The sequence below is a fragment of the Leiobunum rupestre genome, chromosome 5 (assembly GCF_980474605.1).
Source record: "Leiobunum rupestre chromosome 5, qqLeiRupe1.1.hap1, whole genome shotgun sequence".
Lineage (NCBI taxonomy): Eukaryota > Metazoa > Arthropoda > Arachnida > Opiliones > Sclerosomatidae > Leiobunum > Leiobunum rupestre.
This window is the reverse complement of record NC_143388.1, coordinates 37,939,452-37,950,872: the sequence shown is the minus strand read 5'-3', so window position 1 is coordinate 37,950,872 and position 11,421 is coordinate 37,939,452.

Here is an 11,421-nt window from a genome sequence, read left to right as displayed (position 1 = left end):
CGCGCTCAAATTTTGTTTAAAAATAATACCGAAGAAACTTTGAATAGGAAAACGACAACAACATAGATATCTGCCGTGAATAACCTTGAAATAGTTTCAAAGCTATAACATAAATTTGCTTCCATAAATACGACGCTGTTTTTTATTCAGCAGAGGAGCATTTCCTTGCAACTATACTCGAAATCACTGTTACCTGAGGCAATAAATTGGTCGGTATTTAACAACAATATACGTACGCGGAACTTCATTAACTGACCAACAGATGGCGAGAATGGTCACTGGTTTCCAGACGACCCCCAAACAAAGAGTTTTTACTTTGGTGGCACCTGCTCCAAGAGTTCACTGAGGAAAAGTACTTGGGGATCCATTTCTCAACGCAAGAGTATTATCTTGCAGCAATGAATGCGGCACGGGTCACAAAAGTAAAAGGTACAATCTTGTCCACGGGCAGAGGTTTCTATATATGACCTCTATGAAGTAGCCCGCTCATTATGGAAAGCAGTCGCAGTTCCAGCTCTTACGTTTGCCACGGAGCCCTCTGTTTAGCAACTCCAACCTGGACTTCTCTCGAACGCCGCCAGAGGGAAGTCGGTAAAGTAGCCTTAGGATGTAATCACCGCGAATGCAGCCTTTGAAGGCTGAAATGGGCTGATCCAAGTTCGAAGCAAGAGAAACTAGGGCGAAAATAAACTACCTGGGAACATGCCTACCGTGCGGTGTATGACTACATCAACCGTCCCATGCATCGTACCCAATGGATTCGCCGCACAAACTGCCCCTACAAGAAGTTCGGAGTGCGCGCGAACATTGGAACATCGACAAATAACCCTCAGAGGGACTCCACTCCGTAGCATTTCCCCATACAAAATTATTCGTATCTACACGAGCGCGTTGATTTCGGTGTCATGCTACCTAGTGGCGTAAAAATGAGTTCAAAACGCGGGGTGAAAGCCAAAATGGCCGCTTCCATAAGTGATCTCTGAATGAACCAGGCTTATTGTTTTTCAGCAAAGAAATAGATTTCAACTTATTTGTAGTGTGATTAAGTAACAACTTTATAAAATATAACAAATATAATGAACTAAAAATATAAAATAAGAGAGTTAAAGCAGTTTACGACTTGACATGGTTTATGGATTCAAAAAGATATCACCAGGATTAGCTGCTTTAGTGGACGGCGCCATTTGCTCCTCGATTTTAGTTGCGTTGAGATTCACTAGATGCTGGCACTAACAAAAGCGCATCTCCCATGTAGGGATTTGAAAATATTAACGGTTTCGAGTCCCTCTGAGGGTTATTTGTCGATGATTGGAACGTGCCCAACAGCCAAAACGTGGCGCCAATGGGTTTGAAGGGATGTGGCGGCTGCCAATGAATCCAGAAGGAAATCCGACGTGGCCAAGAAATCCAGTCTCCACGAAAAACGGTTGAAACCAAAACCTGCCTAGGAACGAATGTACGACAACAGCCAAGGAAGCTGTTTGTTTTTCCAGACCCGTACGGGAGCCTTGCCAACTGCAGCCAGGGAGTCCGACCTTCTGGGCAATGCACCGGATTGCAAACTCTGCGCCACTCAGGCAGAAACCGTCAAGCACATCCTGGAAAAGTGTCCGGTCCTGACTAGGGAACGCGAATCTACAGGGTGTTACGGATAAGAGTACCGAAACTTTCTATATGCATTCTATGAGTCTCTGTGAGTAAAAATGTCTGATAAACATGGGTCCTAAATTGCTTCGTTTCAGAGATATGGGCTCCCAAAAAACTACCCCAAAAACCAGACAATATTCTTCCTTGTACCAAATTGTTTTCATTAAACTATCAATTGTTTTTTATGCGTGAGGCGAGAAACGTTAATAACAAGTGGCAAAAGTTCATTAATGTCCTTTTAGAAGTAAAATGATCTACTGCTGGTTGGATCTTTGAGCTTCTAACCCATTTTTCTTGAGCCCGTCCGTGCAATAAGCGTTCCTAGACCAATGTGCCATATTAGCTGCAAAACGAATTAGACAATTTTAAAACCATTCCTTTAGAATTTCTATGAAATTTGTATCTTTATATTTAATAATTAAAATCGTATCACTAAATTAAAATGGCTTTGTCTTCAAACTCATTTTACTTCTAAAATGACATTAATGCACTTTTGCCACTTGTTATTAAAGTTTCTCGCCTCACGCATAAAAAACAATTGATAGTTTAATGAAAACAATTTGGTTCAAGGAAGAATATTGTTTGACAGAATTAAGGCTGTGTCCGGGTTTTTCGTGTAGTTTTTTGGGAGCCCATATCTCTGAAACGAAGCACTTTAGGACCCATGTTTAATGGACGTTTTGTACTCATAGAGACCCATAGAATGCATATAGAAAGTTTCGGTACTCTTATCCGTAACACCCTGTATAGGAGAGACAGAGACTACTCCCCCAGGCGAACCGCATTCAACACTTTATAATATCCGATGGCTTGGCCTAGCCCCTGAAAAACCAAAATCAGCATCGACGGAGGCCACTAAACAACAGGTGGTGGTCTCTTAGAAAACCAAATAATTAATAATAATAATTAGCTAGGCTAATACCCAAGTCCCCACTACAGGCCTAAGTCAACTTGCGACATATAAGGCCTTCTAACCAGTGGCCGGGTTATCTTGCGTAAGAGGGTGGTGGCAAGCCCTTCATACCACGTGAGCTAGCCGACAGCTCCCTACACTTACTATTACCGTTAACCTCTGCAAGCGACCCACGTGGTGAATTCACGGCGTGCTTCACCGTGCCCCTTATGTGCAGGCAAAAATGACCCTCCCTGATCCAAAAGGGATCATTTTTTGGGGTGGAACAAAGAACTGAACTGAACTTTTAGCGGCGCAAATTTTAAGTAATCGCAACAACTTTTACTCAAGCTCGTACAGAAACATTAAATTGTTAATTTAAGTAGAAAAATCAAACGTACTATTTAAAACAGTGTTGTCATGTTCTTTTCTTCGAAGAAACCGTTGTTACGACAAATGGCAATATTCGAGATAGTGATCGAGGTACCTGTGTTACTTTAAATTTGAATTTTAGGTACGATAATAAATTTTTTACAAAATCTTTTACGATTGTAGCTCATTTTCGTGTCAAACAATATTTTACACTTTACTCTAAGCTAAAATTTCTAAAGACCAGTCGGTTCGGTTGGGGGACTATATTTCCAGCGGACGTATAAAAATCCCTGCCTTTGGTAGTGTACTTTGGTAACAGTGATCTCGAGTATATTGTACTTTGATGGGAAGTTGAGTAACCCAGTGGTGCACCCAGGATTTTTTTTCTGGGAGGCGCCCGACGAGTTATCAAATTTTTCGACTACTTTAATTTCATGAAAGCTTCGGTCCTGCTTATTTTGTTCTTCTTCCTGGAGGGGTCCCCTGCCTACCCCTGGGTGCGCCACTGCAGTATTTGTATATAACGAATTATGAAACCATGCACATGGGTCATTCCATGTCAAATCGAGAGGGTGATAGGCACCACCTCACCGATTTGTACATGGATTTTTTCTGTGCAAGTAGGCTTGACATAATGGCTATTCCCAAAATTTGGTCCCTCTGTCGGTAAAATTGGCCGTTTTATGATTAATTGAAATATAGCCGCACCAAAGGCTCAGAGGACCCAAAAATTCGAATGTTTGCCCATAGCTTCCAATTAAATTTGTTTTTACTACTACAAATTACTCTACTAGACCTAATTTTGACGATAAATCTCAATCCGGTTTCACAATTAACCTTCGATTTGTGGATTCGGAGATATTCGAGAATCTGGGGGGTACGAATGACCCCCAAAATTTGAAATGACGTCACCTTCGATTTTCTTAATTTTTTAATATGTTGAAACTATTGAACCTAGAGGCATATTCTGATATTTGTGACGATGAGAAACGTTTGGTTAACAATTTTTGAGAAAATTTCGAATTGAAATTGAATTTCCAAACCTGTTTGCCATGGAAAAAATGAGTGAATGACCTTGAAAAAGAGTTCAAGGTCATCAAAAATTATACTTTTCCCGGGCCACTTAAATGGTCTGAAAGTTTCAATTCAGTGCCACGTTTATTTTCAGATTTATAACGTCTAAAATTAATGTGTGTTGTTAGACATTATTTATTTAGAGTTAATATAGTTTTTAATATAAACTTTTCTGACTGTATATTTATCGCTTTATCTAAGAGACAACTAGCTGGGAAGCCCGGCCTATGGCCGGGCCCCAGCTAGTTGGGATGATCGTATATAATTCGTATAATAATTCATTAATATATTAAAGAATACACATTTTTTTATTTTGACGACGATAACTATCCTACGGATGCCAAGACTGACGGTTGCACATCAAAATAATTTAATCCGAGATATATTAAAGATTTTGTATCTCCACATATTTTCTATTTTATAAGACGACGATAATTATCGTAAAGCTGACAGCGCTAATCGCAACAAAGTTACTTCACAATAAGCAGTTAGCTGACAACTATCCATGGGATCAAAATGACACTATTTAATAAATTATTTTAATCGCCGATATGTCAATAATTTGGTATCAACAACAATACCCAAATACTCGTGTCGATTCTGAATTTCAAGAAACCATGTAGACTGCTTTAGACCCATAAGAAACCCAACTGACTCCTTCAGGGCCGGACTGGCTAGTAGTTGGCCCCACCGGCTATGAATTCGTGTTGGCCCCAGATGTGCATAACCTCTATAAGTCGGGGATGTGGCCCCCGATCTTATTTAGCCCCGATCTGACCGGCGATCGCCGGTTAGCCACCCGGGTCAGTCCGGCCCTGGACTCCTTTTAATGTAGTGTGCTGTAACAGTTAAAAGAACGCCACTTGAGCTCGTAAATCCCCTCTAAAATATTTTCTTTGAAAGCACGTCCGCCGTCCTCTCTTCCCATTTTTCAGACTAGCCCGTTAATCGCTTAGATCGTTGTCAGGGGAAAGTGCGAATCAGCACAAACGTCAAAATATATAGTACATTATAGTACGACAAAGTGAAATTATCGGAAAATAGCGTACTATATAGTAGGTAGTTGGAATTATAGTACGCTGCCAAAATTTCTCAAAGTTATTGACGCGTACTATGGATGGCAAGACTGACGGTTTCACATCAACATTAACATAATGTGAGAAATATTTAAGATTTTGTATCTCCACATCTCCACATATTTTATCATCTATGATACGACAATTATTATCGTAAGGCTGGCAACACTGATTATCGTAAAGCTGGTAGGGGCGGAAGCAACCGAGGGGGAGATAATATCTGGAAGGGGATTTGTTTACCTCTCGTGTTCGAATGCAGTTCCCCCTTCAACCCGTCTTTCTGAAAGTGGGAGAACCTCCACCCCAAATTAGTGAATTTGAACGGTCACGTTTACGATTTTTTTATAAAATAATTAAAAGCTGAATTTAAAATCTGAGACGGCCAAGTTGGAGAACGCGTATCGTAGTTTTAGATACCAAAGTCGAAACGACTCTGTGGAGCCCCCAACGCCTTACACGACGATCCCAAAGTGACGAAAATTAGCGCTCGACAATGACGACTAAGGAAAATCTGTTCCTTATAATATAGATGCTACAGAAGACACACTTCAAGGGCAATAATTTTACAGCAAATTATCACAGGGAAATGAAACTTTGGCAATATGTTAACCATGTAAAGGTGTCTACAATACTAAATTGTGGATGGCCTTGAACCTATTTTTCAATGTCATTTGCAAATGTTTTCCATGACCAACAGGTTTGGAAATTCAATTTAAATTCGAACTTTTCTGAAAAATTGTTAACCAAACGTTTCGCATTGTCAAAAATTTCAGCATATGCCTCTTGGTTTAACAGTTTCAACATATTAAAAAATTAAGAAAATCGAAGGTGACGTCATTTCCGTTTTTTGGGGGTCAATTGTACCCCCCCGGATCCTAGAATACCTCCGAATCCAAAGGTGCATTTTGAAACCGGATTCAGATTTATCGTCAAAATTAGGTCTAGTAGAGTAATTTGTAGTTGTAAAAACAAATTTAATCATAAAACGGCCAATTTTACCGCCAGAGGGACCACATTTTGAGAATGTTCATTATTTCAAGCCTACTTTCACATAAAAATCCATGTACAAATTGGTGAGGTGGTGCCTCCCAACCTCTTGAATGTTACTTTGGAATGTGCCACCGGTAATTCGTCGAAAGTCGTTAAGTAAAATATTGTCCATAAGTAGTGGTGCCCAGGGTATTAGCTTAGCTTAATATTATTCTTCTTCTTATTATTAATTAAGTATGACACTTCGAATATTTGAGGGTAATAGGTAAAACAATTCAAATACCTTCTCTAACGCATTTTATATCAGTTTAACGGAAATGTAAATAAACATTAGTAACATAATGGCACAAGTCTATCTTAATAATTACATGACTTCATTATTCATTTAGCTTTCGGTTTTACACAAAATCTTTTCTAATTGTGGCTCCCTGTATTCTTTATAAATCAAACAGTCCTCGACTAAACTAATTCCAAGCCTCGCGCGTCTTGGCCTTTTTAGTGATCCGCCTCTGGAGAACATTCGTTCGCAACTAGCTGAGGTTGCGGGTGTAGACAAATGTCTCTTTGCAAGTGCGGCGATTGCCGGATACTTCGTATGGTATTCTTTCCAATAAGCCAATGGGCACGAAAGTTCAGTATTTGCCGTTTCTTCATGAACGTACGAATTTATCATGACTTTAAGCGAGCCTGGTTCCAACCTAGGTCTCTTTTTCAACATAAGACCGAAATACTTTGAAGTCGTTTCCACAGTTGCATTTTCCAGATTCGTTGGGGTAAAAAACTCTGACCCATAGTTTTCCAACATTTGAAGGGCGTCTTTTTTTGTGGGAGTTCTGAAATTTGGGTAACCCTCTGCCCAGGGCGGTGAACTGAAATCATCTACAAATAATATCAGAAGTAAATGAACTGGAGTTATCTACTGCACTTAATAAGTAATTCCCCTAACGAGGGCGCACTGCCAAAACTAGGGCTTAAGGTAGTGCAAGTGATGCCCAGGAACAAGGCGCAGACCATGGAGGGGCGCAGAAATTACAAATTGTTCTGTCATGCATGGTAGTTAGTCAGATTCGAAGGGCGCAGTTTTAGGAGCTCGCACCAGGCGTATAAAAGGCTATATAGTTACGCTGCTGCGAGGGTGGGGGAGATATAGGTTAATGAATGCAATTAAAAAACCTTTAAAAGGGGGTAAAAGTTTCGATCTTTCGATCAAGACTAGAGCTCGGCGTTTGGATAAGAATTAATGACTTTATTTATTTTTATCCAAAACACACAATTATCCATCCACAAATTATCCGAAAAAATCTATTATTTTTACATGTTAAATTGCTTTTTAGTCTGGATAATATCCACGAATAAACAGTTAATCGTAATTTTTATGGTTAATCGAAATTTTAGCGGTTAATTTATCCGTTTCGCCGAGCTCTAATGAAGACCAATTGAAGGTAATGAGTCTTCTTATAAATTAAGGAGGCTCGAAACTTCTACCCCGACCATATAATATCCATAAAGGCTGGGAGCTCTTAAAACTTGCTTAGGTTAACGGTAATAGTTACGTAGGGAGCGGACGGTGAGCTCGCGTGGCATGAAGGGCTTGCCACCACCCTCCAACGCAATGTAGGATAAGGCAATAAAAGTCGCTTGCGACTTGGGCCTGAGGTGGTACCTAGGGTATTAGCCTAGCTAATATTATTATATAAAATATTCGGGACACTTTTTACAATAAGGCATTTTTCTTTTAAGCACGTGATTTTTTTGTTAAATTCATACTTTGAGGATCGATTATAATGTTTCTGGTGTAATAATGATACATTTCGTTAGAAAAACATTTCAATTCCAAATGAGAACCCAATTAACAACACATGTAGGGGGCAGGGCGGTGCCTACTTCGGGACGGGCGGTGCACATTTATTTTTTTCTTAGGGAAGAAACGACTTTAATGAATGAACCTTTGGATACACTAGTGACGGATAGTCGATTTAGTCGACGTTGGTTAAGAACTTTTATTTTGAAATATAACCGCGAAGTTCCAATTTTTATGCTAAATTCGAGGAAATTCATACTAATTTAAAAATTTCGATCGGCGCCCCTGTATCGATTAAGGAGCTCGCACCCTAATAGATTTCGTAATATAATAAACATCGGTGCTTATTAGCTTAAATTGTTAAACAAAAACACTAATATAATATTACCTTGAAAAATAAATAGTTTCTGTCTGGGGTCAACCATGCCGGGTATAATGTAAAACGGATCGGACAAGTGACTACTGAACCTAGATTCCAGTTCCTCCAACAAATGTGATCGCAGTCTTTCAAATTTGGTGGTGGTATTCTCGTATATAGTTTCGAACGTTTCCAATAATTTCATAACGACCCATGAAATTTGCGGACCATCGCCTTGAAGGCAATCTGTGGCATTTCGTAAAGGAGACAGCAAACCTTGAATATCCCTTATTTTATTGAACAAACCAGGCGAAGGTGCAGTTGTTATTCCACGTTGGGCCAATGAAGTTTCTTTAGCGTTTATAGCTTCCATTATTACCTTCGTAATGGCACATTTCATGTCGGGCTTCGTGACAATATACAAAAATTTAACATCGTACAACCGTACTAGTGGGTAAAAACGTTTGATCCTTTAGATTTTGCAATTGAATTTCGGACTGCTAACCTTAAAGGACATACATTCAAACAGTGGCGTAGCCAGAAATTCGTCAAGGGGGGTCCAAGTATGTGAATATTAAGAGGTGGGTCAAGAAGGGGGCGGGAATTTACTGCAGTCAAAGGTAAGCCCAAGGGAGGGGTTTTGACACGGAAACCCCCTTGTCTACGCCACTGCATTTAAACACCTTAAGAGTCAGAACTTAAAAGAATATATTACCAACACGTTGGTGGCATTTTTATAATTTCGATATAACCATTTCGAGACACCCAAAACTTTAATTTAATATTGCCCCTAATAATAATATCAATATCTATTAGTCATGGAAATCATTAGTGAATGACCTTGAAAAAACCTTCAAGGTCATCAAATACTATCATTTTCGTAGGAAAAATTTAAATGGTCAGTTTCAGATTTATAACATCTGAAATGTATGTTCTTAGACATTTGTATTTTTATAGTTTTTAATATAAAGTTTTTAAACTGCACATTTCTCGCTTTATCTTAGAGACAACGCTAAAGAAGTCACACTTCAAGGGCAATACTTGAAACCTTAACGATATATTAACCATTTAAAGGTGTATAGGATAATAAATTGTGGAGGACCTTGAACATCTTTTTCAAGGTCATTTTTCATTTGTTCTTTGGTCAACAGATTTGGAAATTTAGTTTCCATTCTAAATTCTGTTAAGAATTGTTAACTAAATGTTTCACATTGATGAAAATCTAAGCATATGCTTCTTGGTTCAATAGCACTAACATATTAAAAAATGAAAAAAAATCAAAGGTGACGTGATATCCGATTTTTCTCCAAAATCCAGGAATCAGAGGTAAATTTTGAAACCGGATTCAAATTTCTCGTCAAAAGTAGGTATAGGAAAGTAATTTGTGGCAGTAAAAGATATTTAATTCGAAGTTATGGTCAAAAATTCTAATTTTTGGGTCCTTAGGGCCTTTGGTGGAGCTCAATTTCAATTAAACATAAAACGGACAATTATACGGCTAGAAGGACCAAATTTTGGGAATAGCCATTATTTTAAGCCAACTTTCACACAAACCATCAATTTACAAATCGGGAAGGCGGTACCTACCAGCCTCTCGATTTGACATGGAATGACCCAATCGCCACTTTCCAATTTAATTGAGTGGCTGTCCTCTCTTTTCAAATTCGACGGGTTGATCGAAAGTTTCACCAAGTTTTGATAAATGAAATAGAATGCCTCCATATTTTGGGGGTTATTCCAAATAGTTTGACTCATTTACTTTTGATAAACTGTAATAATTACCATTAAGAAACGCTCCATGGCAAAGCATAACGAATTCCACCGGGGTTTTACAGGACAAACCAAATCCAACCCGTTCGTTAAAGCGCGTAGTTTTTCCGTCCATTTCGTAGACTTGCGAAAAAACATTACGACCCCAGTGACGTATTGGCTAACTATTTTCGATGATTGGTCTTTTTTTAGGCTGTCGACTACTACCAACTGCAGCGTATGGGCGACCCACCCTAATCTATTCCACTTAGCGCTTGAAATTGTGCTTTGAATCATCATCCAACTTTCATCGTTCCACGCTAAATAAACGATATTAATTACTTATTTTGAAATAAGTCTGGCGTAAACCGATCTTAAATGTATTTTTGCAAGGGTTAAAGATTTATGTGACTTCAATAATAATACTACGTTTCAAAGAATGATTTTTACAAAATGCAGACTCACTGCTATTTACCATTATCTAATTGATCGTCAGCGTCAGACTCGTCAGCAGAATCCTCAACCTCCCAAGGCTCCGAGTATACTGCTTGAAGGTTGAAGGCTTTAACCATGTTGCTGGCGTTATCAGCACAAACTGTGACAATCTACTTAAGTAAATGTTTGATAATTATTTTTAAAAGAGCATATAGATAATAAAGTACCGGCGTTGACATCACGCCTAAGTTGAGCAGAATCTGTTCAAGTTTTGCCAGAATGTTTTCCCCTGTATGTGCTTCTTCGAAATGTGTGAATGCAAGTGTGCGATTTACCAGTTCGAACTCATTATTTATAAATTGGCATTTTACACCTAGAACGGCTACCCTCGATCGTGCGCTCCATATGTCGAGCGTCAGGTGTAAATACGACTGGTTTTGAAGCAAATCTTTTAATTTCGGTGTTATTTCATTGGAAACAACCATTTTTAAGTCCCTCGTTACGGTTCGACGGCATTGAATGTTGATTTGAGGTAAGAACATCGTAAGGAACGCTTGAAAAGCTTTTCCTTCGATAAAGCTGAGAGGAAAGCCATCGACAGCCACTAAATCCACCATCGACTGTTTGAAACACAATTGCTGGGCTGATGTCAATTTAATTTTTTGAACTTGCTTGCGTGGTAACCCATGACATTGTAAGAGCTCATGGCTATTTTCCAAGCTGCCACGTGGTACGAGTTCAACGTCTTTGTGTTTGGCCTAAAATATCCAATGAAACATTACATAACATCAGGTCTACCCACCTCGACGAAATTCTACCCACCTCGACGAAATTCTACGGTAATATTTAGTGTTGGGAGCTGTCGGCTAGCTCGCCTGGCATGAAGGGCTTGCCCCCACCCTCCTACGCATTGTAAGATGACATAAGCCTGTGGTGGTGCCTAGCTAATTTTACTATTATTATTATTCTACGGAATTATACCCAATTCTGCGGTTGGTCGCGTGCATCAATTTCGTTTCGTAAATCG